This window comes from Capsicum annuum, chromosome 10, assembly GCF_002878395.1.
Source record: "Capsicum annuum cultivar UCD-10X-F1 chromosome 10, UCD10Xv1.1, whole genome shotgun sequence".
NCBI classification, from domain to species: Eukaryota; Viridiplantae; Streptophyta; class Magnoliopsida; order Solanales; family Solanaceae; genus Capsicum; species Capsicum annuum.
In genome coordinates this window covers 115,870,328-115,884,566 of record NC_061120.1, presented here as the reverse complement: position 1 = coordinate 115,884,566, position 14,239 = coordinate 115,870,328, and the positions used below count along the sequence as shown (strand labels likewise).

Here is a 14,239-nt window from a genome sequence, read left to right as displayed (position 1 = left end):
AGCCCTAGGCAGAAAATCAAGAATTTGGACCCCTTTTGTGATGACCATTCATGACAGCCTATCACGGACCTGACGGCCTATCACGGATGGCGTCAAGTGTATTTTTCCAGCTATTCAAGGGCATTTTTACAAGGGTATTTTGGATATTTCCTTCACATTCCATGACTTATAACCCTAAAGAGGCATAATTTTTCTCATTTTTCTTCAATTAAGCATCTCAAAAACCCTCTCTTACACTCTCAACCACAAGATTAGGGTTTCCAACAAACTCATCTCTCAAAAGCAAGATTCAAGCCTTTTTCCAAGATAATCAAGAATTAAGTTTCCCAATCCAAGAACTCTCCATCAAATCATCAAGGTTTTCTTTCTAAGGTATGAGTGTGTTCATTCATGGACTCCTTTCATCCATAAATTTCAAGAACCCTTTTCTAAAACTATATATTATGGTTTTCATGTTATGAAAGGATTGTGGATCATATTTATGTGTGGAATGATGCCAAGATAGAATCTTTATGTGTTATTATGAATCTATGACATCATATGATTTGAAAACATGTATGTTTGATCATTTCTGATGAGTAATTGTATGATTTACACCTATGCCTAAGTTGTGCATGTAAGGTGTTTGATAAAATACCTATGAGACTAGAAATCATCAATTATAGCTAAATTGTGACTAAGTGAAGGATTCATGATATGCCCCATATTCCAATAATTTTTATGTTGATATTATGTCTTGTAAATGTTGTTGGGATGCTCATGAACTAGTCTTATGAGATTATGCCATGATTACTGGCAAAATCCTACTTATGTACCAAATGTATGATATCCATGCACTTCATGAAATTCCCCAAGTTATGATATTATGGTTGTTGATGTTAGTCACATACTCAAGTCAATCATGTGTGTCAGTTTCCTTCCATCGACTCCTGGGGTTATTCGTACCCGAAAAATATAGTTGTGTGCCTAGAGCCATGTCATGTTATCACGATACTCTCAGTTAAGCCATGATCTATAGAATTCAGTCAGTCATGTGACACAGGAAAAATCAGAAATCTCAGTAGTCTCAGTAGTCTTAGTAGTTCAGTAATCTCAGTGATCTCAGTACTCAGTCTGTAACTTCAATATTCACAGTCAATCTTAGTAACTTCAGTACTCTCAATCAGTCCCCAGAACTCAGTACATTTTTTTAGTCATCAAAATTCGATAAACTCAGTTTAGCTCCGCTAAACAATACCACTAGTATCAGTTTAGCAAATCAATTTAGTTAAGTTATTTAGTTCAGACCAGTTATTCAGTTCAGTGTCTTTCAGATGGAAGTAAGATTCAGCACCGAGTGAGCCTAGGGATGGGGACTCACCCACTAAAATAGGACTGAGATCCCTAGAAGCAATCCTTAAGTTCCAAAACTGTGTTGCCAGCATAGGTACGAGATGTCACCCGTTAGATAGGACTGACATACTCAGGGGTCATCCGTTAGTACATTTATTGTATAGGACTAATCCCTAGAGTCAACCGCTAGATTAGGACTGACTCTACAGTAGATGTCTTTACTGGTGGTGTGGTACTGACACCCTTCTATTCAGGGCAGAGATTGGACCCCTGTCATCTCAGCTTGGGGGATGTCAGTTAGATGAACACATCCTACAGTTTCAGTTATAGAATCAGGGCTGTCAGACACAGTCAACTCAGCTTAGTAGTACAGATTCAGTACTGTTAGATACAATTAATGCTTATCATTGTAAATAGACTTCAAGATCACCCATTAGCTAGGACTGATCTCAACTATGATTAATCAGTATCAGATCATTAGATTTTATGATCACCAGCTAGATAGGACTGATCTCAGACTAAGTCAGATCATCCTTATTATCAGTATACTTATGATCACCCACTAGATAGGACTGATCTCAGATTTAGTTACTCAAAGTAGAACGAAACTCAGATAGTTCCATCAGAACTTAGACTGTTAGATACATTTGCTTAGTATCGATTATATTGATTAGTCCAATCATTACAGTTATATCAGCTATATCAGTTGTCATAGCTCACGTTACGAGTACTCAATTTTAGGACTGTTAGACACAGTCATTCAAACCAGTTTTTCATAATTTGAACTATCAGAAATAGTCAATAATCTATTCAGTACCTCAGTAACAGTAAAGTCATGTCGTCAGCATTCAGACTCAGTAGTCTGCATCATTACGAGTTCAGTTATAGTTATCTATGTATGTATGTATTATCACGTTCATATTAGTTAGCATTGTTCATGTATATAACCCTTTGCATTTATCCCACCTCACTCGTATACGCAGTATATTTAGACGTACTGACGCATTTGCGCTATGGTGCTTTCTCTTATATTACACTATAGGTTCAGAGGCACGAGCTCCAGATCAGCAGTAGCATTCCAGTGTTCATAGTTTACAGTGAGACCTTCTCATTCGAGGATGATATGATTATTGCTACATTTCCTATTCAGTTGCTAGATGGAGTTATTTGGAGACATGTTCCTTCAACTCCTTATTCAGTTTAGTTAGAGGCTTTCAAACTAGATGTCAGATTAGATATTCATATCTCATTATTTTTAGTATTTATGACTTATTTTGGTATTGTTATACCTTTTTTAGACGTTTATTCAGTTCGAACCTTATGGCCTTTCATGTTCATATTTTTGCATTCTATGTATATTATGTAGTATACAGGTACAAATATCAGTCATGGGTTAGTTTGTGGTCCTTCGGAGTCATGAGCACCGTGTAGCATTTCGGTTCAGAAAATTAGGGTGTTACAAAATCATACCCATTCCAGTAACTAAATTCATCCCGCCAACCAACACTGCTCATCATACTACTGGACTATACCACCCTTACCCAATTTTATGACTCATTCTCCTAAGTCGTATCTTTCCCGAAAATTACAAATCAAAAAAATTTTCTAAGGTCCAGAAACCAGGGTGTTTCACTTGTTATGCCATGTGGCATCTTAGGGGCGTTTTTAAATTTATTTAGTCAAGTGTTGGGTGTTTTTAGTATTAGACATAATTCAGGTATTAAAGTAATAATTCACATCAAATTTAGGAGTATTTTCAATGCTTCACTCTTAAAAATATCTCTATTTTAAGATTTAATTCACAGTTGTTTCCCTCTAGGGGTGGGCATAAATACCGAAAACCGAAAAACCAAACCGAATTGAATTAATTCAATTTTTTATTTTGATTTTTGGGTATTTTGGTTCGGTGTTTGGTATATTTTTTTATAAATTCAATATTTGATTAGGGTTTTGGTGATTGAGTATATACAATCGGTATTCAGTTTAAACCGAAGTATTATACAATATACAAGGAATCTATACAGCCCAATTATTATTTTATATTAATAATGTACACCGACCTAATTATTTTAGACCCAATCAGCCACCGCGATGTACATCAACCCAATGTATGTAATCTAGGTAACAAGACTAATAACTTTACTTAGCAGTTAGAAGCATTAGCAATTAGCAGCAGTTAGCACTTTAGTTTCTATAGCAATTAGCAACGACAGCGGCATCGAACAGTGAGCGACAAACAGCGAACCCACCAGAGCGAAGAACAGCGGACAACAGATAATGAGCGATAAACAACGAACCCACCAGAGCGATGAACGGTGGATAGTCAGCAACTCAGCAGCGAAGCAGGTATCATTTTCTTTTCTATTTTTTTTTGTTTTTCTTTTTCTTCTTCTTCTTTTTGAGATTTTTTGTTGATTTTCTAATTACCTGATTCAGTAAATTAATTTTTCTAATTTTGTGAAATATGTTCAATTATTAAATGGTAAACACTTTTAATTTTGTTTTTTCTTTTAAATTTTATGTAGATAGCTGATGAAAGTCGATTTAGTGTGGTTGGTTCAACTGATAATGTACCTAATATAGTAATGACAACTCAGTTGACACAATGGATACAAAAAAAAAGAAATGGAAAGTAGATCTACTATTTGGGAACATTTTGAAAAGATATTTGAAAATGGTAAATTACTTAAAGCAAAATATGCATTGCCATCAAAATTATGTTGCTAATAGAACTAAAAATAGAACAAGTGGATTGAGACAATATTTGGTTAGATGCAAAATTTATAAGCTCCCACCCACCTCATCTAGTGGTCAAACATTGCTAAACTTTCAAACAAAAGATTCATCAGGAGAATATTGGAAATTTGAGCAAGAGGTAGTTAGGAGAGCTTTATTTGAGATGATAATTATAGATGAACTACCATTCAGCTTTGTAGAAAATGAAGGATTTAAGAAGTTTATGAGTAAAGCCCAACCTTTATTTTGGATTCCTTCTCGTAGAACAATAACAAGAGATTGTTAAGATATTTATGGTGAATTGAGACAAAGTTTGAAGAAGTTTTTTAGAGAAATGCATCCAAGAATCTGTCTTACAACAGACACATGGACATCGGTGCAAAGGATTAACTATATGTGTTTGACTGCTCACTTTATTGATAGAGATTAGGTACTTTATAAAAGAACTTTGAACTTTTTCCCTATCACTAGTCATAAAGGTGAGCATTTGGCAGAGTGTAATAGTAATTTATTGCTTGATTGGAAATTGGACAATGTGTTCACTGTTACTATTGACAATGCTTCTTCAAACAATGTTATAGTTTTTGCATCGTCTAAGAAGTTAGATATGTAGGGAACTAATGTAATTGATGGTAAACATCTCCATGTAAGATGTATGACTCATATACTTAATCTAGTTGTGTAATATGGTTTGAAAGAAATCGGTCATTCTATCAAAAGGGTAAGGCAAATGGTTAAGTATGTCAGATCCTCTCCTGCAAGAACAAGAAACTTCACAAAATATTATGAAATGCAAAAGATTGAATGTTCTAAGATATTGTCATTAGACGTGCTTATTGGGTGGAATTCTACCTATTTGATATTAGAGACAACAAAAAAATTTAAGAAAGTTTTTGATAGGTTTGATCTTCATGATGACAACTTTAATTCTTATCTTTCTACTGATATTTGTGAAGATGGTAGTGTTCTAGGTTCAATTCAAAGTGATGATTGGGTCAATGTGAGGAATATGATAAAGTTTCTTAAAAGATTTTATGTGTTCACTTTAAAAGTTTTAGGTTCACGACATGTCACTTGTAATATTTATTTTGAGGATATATGTGAACTTGACTCTTATTGGCAAGAGTGTATACAAGTAATGATGTTAAGTTGCGCAAAATGGCTATGGGGATGAAAGAAAAGTTCAAAAATTATTGGGAGACACCTAAAAAGATGAACAAAATAATTTTTATTGCTTCTGTGTTGGATCCTCGTAATAAGTTTGAGTATGTTAGCTTTGCTCTTGAAGAGCTAAACGGGAAAGAAACGAGAAAGAAAGTAAGTGATAAAGTAGAAACTTATTTGAAGAATTTATTTGCTTTCTATGTTAGGAATTATTCAAAAGGTTCTAAAAATAACTCATTTTCATCTGGATACACTCCATCTGACTCGTCTGGATCTGATTCATCTAATTCTAGTTTTCCTCAAAGTTTGAAAACAAACACTTTGAGAAATATGATTCACATGAAGAAAAAAGTCAAGAGATTGAGGTAGTATTGGAGGTACTAAATCGGAGTTGGATAAATACCTTGGTGAACCAAGAACCTATGCCTGAGCCTGGATGCAAATCTAAATCGAAGGATTTTGATATCTTAAATTGGTTGAAAGTTAATTCACCTATATTTCCTATCCTTTCACTGTTGGCTCGTGATGTATTGGCTATTCTGATGTCAAGTGTGGCATCGGAATGTGCATTTAGTACCGGTGGTCGTATTCTTGATCCATTTAGAAGTCTTTGACTTCTAAATATGTGCAATGCCTCATTTGTGTTCAAGATTGGCTTAGACGAAAGACTAGTCCTATTTGTGTTGAAGAAAATTTAGAGTTTCTTGAGAAACTTGAACTCGATAGACTTTTGTATTTTTGTGTGTTTTTGAAAAAGAAAATAAAATACTTATTTGTGTTGGAGTATAACATATTTATTAAATTTTCTTTTAGAGATGACAAATAATGGACAAGAATCTTGCATTGTTGATGTATGATTGTGGTTTGGTAGTACTTAGTAGTGGTGATGATTCGTGAGCTCAATACTTTGCTTGTTTGATTATATCCTTTTAGAAATTATAAGTTATATTCTAATTTTTGGCTTTATGTTGAAGGGTCAAGTGATGCCTCCTAAATCCAAAGTTCACTCGGCTATTTGGGAGAATTATGAGGTAATTCAAGACAATGAAGAAGTGCGCAAGGCAAGATGCTTGAAATGTGGCTTAATCCTCAATTGTCATCCAACAACATGTGGCACATTTTCTTTGCGCAAGCATTTGGAGAAGTGTTCTATGAAAGACGAGAAGAATTTACTCACTCTTTAAACACTTGAGATGGTTCAACCTAGTTGAATTTTAACCTTTAAGACTTGTTGTTGCTACTATTTTATTTATTTGTGGGCTGCTACTGTTTTAGCCTTTTAGGCTACAACTATTTTTGTATTTTATGTTATTACTTGCAATCATTTCAACCTTTTAAGTTGTTATTTTGTTGTAGAATGGACTAATGGTTGTTACTGCCTACTGGATGAGTGTATTTGGCCTATTGAGTATTGCCTATTGGATATTGAGGCCACTGGTAAATGGTAAGGCAAATGTTGAGAAGTTAAGTATTGTTGTAATATTGTTAACTGTTAAGTATTGAGTATGTTAAGTATGTCACTGGTAACTTGGTAAGACAATATTGAATATTAAATATTAATGTCCCTATAAAGAAATGTTGAATATTTCTTTATGTATTGTTAAATTACTATTATACTGGTAAGTGGTAATGCAACGAATATTGGGGACTTCCTGCCAGCTTTGAAGTTATTGGTGAGGAAATTAGAGAAGAATTTATGAAAGGACTAATCAAAGATTGCAGAAAGAAAAGACTGGTACTGGTGAGATTCCATCCAATTTTTACTTTTTAATTTATCTGATCCTGCTCCTTCTTCCATTAAATATTTCAGACCTTGAATCTTGATTGTGGTAGAAATTTCTATTCTAGATAAACTACAGACAAGGCTGAGATCTAAAGGTGGAATCATGGCAATGTTAGGGATAGTGAGATATAGACATCCAAACATTTTGTCTTAAGTTGCTAGGGGAATTACAAATTTTACGAAGTACGAGTCCAGAGCTTTAACTCAAGTTAAATATCGTACATGACTACAATCTTGTTATCAGATTACCATGCTTCTTAAGGTTGATTTGCTACTGCAGGTAAGAAAGTTGGGCGGTCTTCTCTGATAGAAGATGGTGCACTAACATGGATTATTTAGAATTCCAATAATGAAGCCTCAATGATCAGGCGTTATGTTGAACTGGCTCTCTATCATTTGGCACAACTTGGTAAGCAATCTTATGCTAGGTTTGAGTTTTAGAATAATTTTATTGCATTTCTTCTCAAACTATACTTTGAGTTTTATTTGTTCCCTTCTTATCCGCAGAGGTCAATGCAAGAGACATGATCAATGGGGGCGCCCTTTGGGAGATAATTCATATCTTATGTGATTGCTCTCAACTCTCGAGATGACTCCTGATTAATTTTGGTTGCTACAGTTTAATGGTTATGAAATTAGGAGTATGTTATCTTGCTATTTATACCATCTTGTGATCATCTATGCTTCACCTAATTGGTAGATTTCTATATAGCTATCTGAAGATCCATTTATTTTATGATTTATGACTGTAGGATGTCCAGTGATGCTAAACTATCACATGGCCTCTCTGTTTTAACTGATGCAAGGTTATCTGGAGTAGAAAATTCTTCTACTTGGATCAGCTTGGATATGTCAAGCAATGAAGCTATTGCATTGGGAAATGAAGCTTGTAATAGCTGTATTTCTCATGGTCAAAGTTCAGCTGATATGATTTAAGAGATCATTTGTACAGCAGTAGGAGGTGAATCTAATGATATGGACAGAAGTAACGATCATAAATTGTTGTGTAAAGACTTTGAGGGTGGCAAAAGTTTCAACAGCAGTTTTAATGATGTAGTGTCTAAGTTCGGTTCCTTCTAGTTGAACGTGTAGTATTTCTATTGTCCAACTACTAGGTGTGTGTGTCCTTCATATCGGCTGATATTGATCCTTGTGAAGTTGCCCTTTGTTTTATAGTTTTCACTTTTCATTTGTTTAAGGTGTTGGAAACGAATGTCCTGTGTAGTGTGTACAAGGTACATATATAAATTACTAGCTAGGTTGTATACCAAATTATTTAACAGTTGTTTTTACAATTAGATGTAATTATTTTTTTATAAGCTTTCATGTATGTTTTACAGTTTACACCTTAAAGCTTACAGTTTTACAGTTTACACACTTATAAAGACATAATGCCATTTTACTTTTACACTTTTAGTTATGCTTTTAAGTCTGTAAAGTTCTATACTTCTATTGCGATGAGTGACCTTTTATTCGTTATTGTTGTGCAATACTGCTAGTGCAATTCCTTCTCTAAAATGTGACCTCATTAAGATTAAATGGCTTGTCTCAAAAATCCAAGATTAAGTATGTCATTGACGTGTGTTTCTTCTTGAAATTTGACAAAACATATTAGATATTTAGATTGGAAATACAAATTGACTTGTTTTGAGATTTGTCTTTTTTCTATCTGCTTTCCATAACATGATAACAATGTCGACTCAGATACTGAATCTTAGAGTTAGAAGGCCCAATTAGTAGCTCTACAGTGGTAGAAAAAGTCCAATTTACAAACATAATTTAACCCATTAAAGAGGCCCAAAAACCAAAAAATTGAAATTCTTAAATCGAACTGAACCGAACGTACAAAAAAATCGAAAAAAAAATCAAAACTGAACCGAATTCCCGAACGCCCAACCTTATTTTCCTCTTTGAAATGCTTAAACAATATGCACAATGTTGTTTGATCTGAATTAAAGTTGACGGTGATGTTAAACCAGAAAAAGGTACACTTGTAAGCTTTTTTTTCTTTTTTATTTTTCAAAATTCTCGGTTAATGAAATGCTTTCAACATATAAGAGAAAAAATTTCTTCTCCCATTTGTTTCTTTTGAAATTTATCTATGATTAATTCATTGCTCATGTGTTCACTTAGTTCATAAATATATGATTTGATGATGTTCCTAATAATAAAAGAAAACCTTCATTTATTATCAACTCTACAAAGTTCAAAAGATATTTGTCAACCTTTTCTTAATTTCACTAGTTGTAGGAACAAATGAAACATATATGTTATGAAATCATTTTCAGTTACTTCAGAAACAACTAAATTTGTACAATTGTAAATCAACTTTGGATAAATTGACTCCTATTTGGAATAATGTTTCTAAATTATTGCAATTTTAACCATATACAATATCTTTATTGTTAATCAGCATGGCAATTCAACCAAAATTAATACATAACTTAAAGTTCTTTAGTCTTTACTTGTCTTTAATTGTAATAGATCAGAATCGCAATGCATTATTTATAAAAAGGCCTAAAATGTCCTTCAACTATTGAAAATGGTGCAAATATACCCTCCTTCCACCTTTGGGCTCTAAAATGCCCTTGCATCCACCTATTTGGCCCTATTTTACCCTTCTTCTTAACAAATAAATAATTAGGATTTTAACTTAACTTGTGGCAGTTTCTTATTAGTTAAATTTTTATTGATCAAAAAAAAAAAAAATTTAACCCAAATTACTAAAATCTACCCCATCCATCGGATCCAAATTTGCAAGTTTCCGAACTCTTCCTCTCTCGTGAAATCATCTTAACAGTCATGGGACTAGTCCTATCTTTATTCTTCCAAAGGCTAAATCATTTCAACTTTAAAACAATAAACCACCTCCTTAACTTCTACATCTTCACAATTTGCCTAGTCTTTTTCTCCTCGAACGATGTTTTTCCAACATTCATTCAGGAACGATTCATCTTGATTCACGAGACATCTCACAATGCTTATAGAGTATCTGCTTATGTTATTTATTCCCTTATCATATAACTCTCCTTCTTCGCGATCCAAGGCTTTACATTCGCAGGCATAACTCAATACATACTTCGTATAAACAGCAGCATTCTTAGCTTCTGGGTGATCCTTTATTCCTCACTCATTACTAGCAATGCTTATGTAATGCTAGTCAGTGCACTTGTACCAAGTTACATCATGGGGTATGTGATCGTTATAGCAACCACATACGGCTCTATTCTTCCTAACATGCGGATTCTTCTTAAAGAGGACTCAAATTTCTCTTGTTTGGAGATGGCTACATTATATATCAGCAATTAAATATCCATTTGAAGCATTGTTGATTAATGAATTTAAAGGCACAAGACATTGTTATGATGGTGACCTTGCTGATCTTTCACCTGGTCCTTTAGAAGATGTGAAGATTAGCCAATTACATAAGGATGAGGTGGGTCCGGCGGATGGGGTAGATTTTAGTGATTTGGGTTAATTTTTTTTTTTTTTACTTTTGATTAATAAAAATTCAACTAATAGGAAACTGCCATGTGTTAAGTTAAAATTCTAATTATTTATCTATTAAGAAGAAGGGTAAAATAGGGCCCAATAGGTGGATGGAAGGACATTTTAGAGCCCAAAGGTGGAAGGAGAGTATATTTGCACCATTTTCAATAGTTGAAGGGTATTTTAGGCGCTTTTCCATTTATTTTTCTTTTAATTATTTGTGGGCATCTGATATCAGAATCCCACGGGCTCAACTAAGTATAATGCAGTTTAAGTAGTACTGCCATTAAATAATATGCGATTGTTATGTAGTAAGGGCATTAGGAAGAGTTGTGGGTTCCCCTAGAATCTTACCACCAACATCAAGGAAGCATTCAAAGCCAGGAAGATTTGTGACATCTCCATTTTTGCTAATCTGAACTGGATACTGCATCAAGTGCCCCTTTATCTTCTTGTACTCATCTCCTGCAAATGCATTCCAATTGTATCTAGCCATCTCATTAACATGTCTCACACATTCCATAATTTGAGGCTCCATGAATGTGTTTTCGACCAATCCAAAATGTTCAGCCCAGAGAGACATTCGATAACCATAGACCTGGATATAAAAAATCAATTTTCATTGACATTGTGGTTGTAATCGTAGTTTACATATATGTACTGCTATGTAATGAAAAAATTGCACATTAACTGCAATGTAACTTGATGTAGAAGGTTACTTGCTTTTATTTTGTATGTTAGCACTCCTACAAGAAAAGAGATGCGCTAAGGTGCAACGGCTTTCGCGTAGCTGATACGCCCTTGCTTCTTGCCCCTTATTTCAAACTCAAAGAGAGCCTTGATCGATATGAGAAAGATGCGCTCAAGAGCCCAACCTATACAAGGGGCTTGGGATCGAAATCCAGTCTTACTCAACAAGCACCTTTCTTAGTAAGGTTGCTTCTTTCCACTCATTGAAGATTCTATCTACAAAAGAAGGTCATCATTTCACCCGTATGAAGCACTGAGTTACTTACGTTACGGTCTTCAGCAGGCAGGCTGCACTCTAGGTGGCTATGAAGGCTTGCTAGACCAGCAGCCATACCAAGAATGACACACCAGGCTCAATAAATAATTGAATGTAGAAAGATTACTTGCTTTTATTTTATAGGTTCTAAATTATGTTATTGTGTGAAGTTATCTTTTAAATGACATAATGTCATCATTTTTTTACACTAGTAATGTATAGAAATTAACTCATGTTCATTCATATGAAACTCTCTTCTTGCACGCTCAGATACTATAATTGAAAGAATTTAAGTTTTATACACAATCAGTGTATTATTTTTTTACACTATCAGGTCATCTTAATCCGCTATAGCAGGTTATCGAATAATTTTAATTAATTTTATATTGCATAAGTTATATTTCTTTTTCTACTCCTCTTCCTTCCCTCTTCAAAAATTTTCATCTTCCTCAGTATCTTAATTACTTATCTCATAATTCAATCACTATTTCATTATCGCTGTTAATGAATCTCTAAAAAACTTAAATAGTGAATAGTCAAATGATGATTTAATTTATCAATAAAGTTAAAGTCAATTAGCTTTTTCTATGGTCTATGAATATTAAAAATAAATATAAATATTTTATTCGAAAATGCATTATAAATGTGCTTCCTGTGAACCATATTGTTTCAAAAAGGTTAAAACATAATTGTGATGTCAGTAAAAGATGTGGTTTGGAAAGTGAAACAGTTGAGCATATGTTGTTTAGATATCATTAAGCCCAACTAGTTTGGAAAATATGTCTGATAAATTGGCCTGACGTAGAAAAAACTATGAATTTTGCTAGCTGGTGGAACGATAAGGTTCATAATGCTAATCGATCTCCTGACTCTATTAAGCTAACTAAGTTAAGTGTCTCCATTATGTGGCAAATCTGGAAAGCTAGAAATGCCTTAGTATTCAATGGAGAAAACTATGATCCTAATGAAATAGTAAACAAAACACTTTTTGACTACCATGAATATAAAGATAACTTTCTTACTAATCTTTCTACTCCATGGATAACTGAATATCCTAATGATAAGAATATTACTATTGTACAAGATGGTGTTATTATATTTGCAGATGCTAGCTTACATAAGGAAATAAAAATGGCAAGCATTGGAGTGGCAGTGATGGATAGCTGCGGTAAGCTATTTCAAGCCTTTGGTGCCCCAATTCAATTTGTTGGGAAGTTCATCACTGCTGAAGCGTTGGCGATTCATGAAGCGTTGGGAAAAGCTATGAAAAATGGATGGACGAGAGTTCAAGTATTATCGGATGCAAAGAACATGGTGGATATGATACAAAAAAGAAGTGTTGCATCTTGGGAGATAGAAACAACCTGCGAGGATATTTGAAAGTTGATGGATTTCTTTGAAACTGTAGACGTAGTGCATATCCCTAGATCTTGGAACAAAATAGCACATAGTTTAGCAAATTTCTCTATTTCATTGTTACAAAATTTTGTTTGGTTTGCTAATTATCCGAGTTGGATTATAAAAGATGTAATAGCATCTTTTAACACTCTAAAACTTACTATGAATTAATATAAATAGTATGTTGGTTGTTAAAAAAAATTAGCTCAATGTCATGTATATCAATACTACTTATTCCATATTTTTAGTTTTTGTATGTTCTTCTGTTGTATTGATTCTTCAATCATTTTCAATTAAATCATATTTTAAAGTTGTTTGTTAATTTTTTCAGGATTTTTAATTACATTAAATTTATATTAGTGATTATATTGTTATCAATTTTCTTGCCAAAATTTTAAAAGAAAAAGCAACGAAAATTTAGAAATTATTTGTGGCACTAAAGAACTCAATTTTTCTTGATTATATTTTGCCATAAGAAAGAATAAAGAAGAAGAGTAGAGAGAATAGAGAGAGTAATTTTTATTTCTTCTCTTGAGGAATGATTTACAATGAAGGAAGTCCTTCTATTTATAGGGGGAATTTGCCATAGTTTCACACTAAAAGATAAATACATCAAATCCCGATAGACATCAAATAGATCTTGATAGATCTTGATCGACATTTACTATAATGTCTAACAATACACATATAGGCTATCTCATTAAAAATCTTACAAGGAAAACCCAGTGGGACAAAACCTCATAAAGGAAAAAGAGTACAGTGCGTATTAGCTCCCCCTAATAATAACAACCTTGAACCTTTGCATTCCGATCTTGTACACCATCTTCTTGAAAGTTGCAGTTGAAAGAGACTTGGAGAATAAATCAGCCATATTTTCACTTGAACAAATATGTTGTACATTAATATCACCATTCTTTTGGAGCTCATGCGTATAGAATAGCTTTGGCAAAATGTACTTCGTTCTATCTCCTTTTATGAATCCACCTTTCAGTTGTGCTATGCATACTGCATTATCTTCATATAAAATTGTGGGTACTTTGTCACATTTCAAGCCACATTTTTCTTGAATGAGATGTATTATGGACCTCAACCACACACACTCTTAGCTTGCTTCATGAATAGCTATAATCTCAGCGTGATTCGATGAAGTGGCTACGATAGACTACTTTGTTGATCTCCAAGATATGGCAGTACCCCCACATATGAATACATAGCCTGTTTGAGACCGAGCTTTATGCGGGTCGAATAAGCATCCAGCATTAGCATAACCAACAAGATCGGAATTACAATCTTTAGAATAAAATAAGCCCATATCGGTAGTCCCCTTTAGA

The 14,239-nt window shown here is 33.6% G+C and overlaps 1 pseudogene; it reads right to left on the bottom strand.

Moving 5' to 3' along the window:
- Window positions 1–10,393: 10,393 nt before the first annotated feature.
- Window positions 10,394–14,239, bottom strand: part of LOC107844828 — a 29,720-nt pseudogene continuing 25,874 nt past the window's right edge.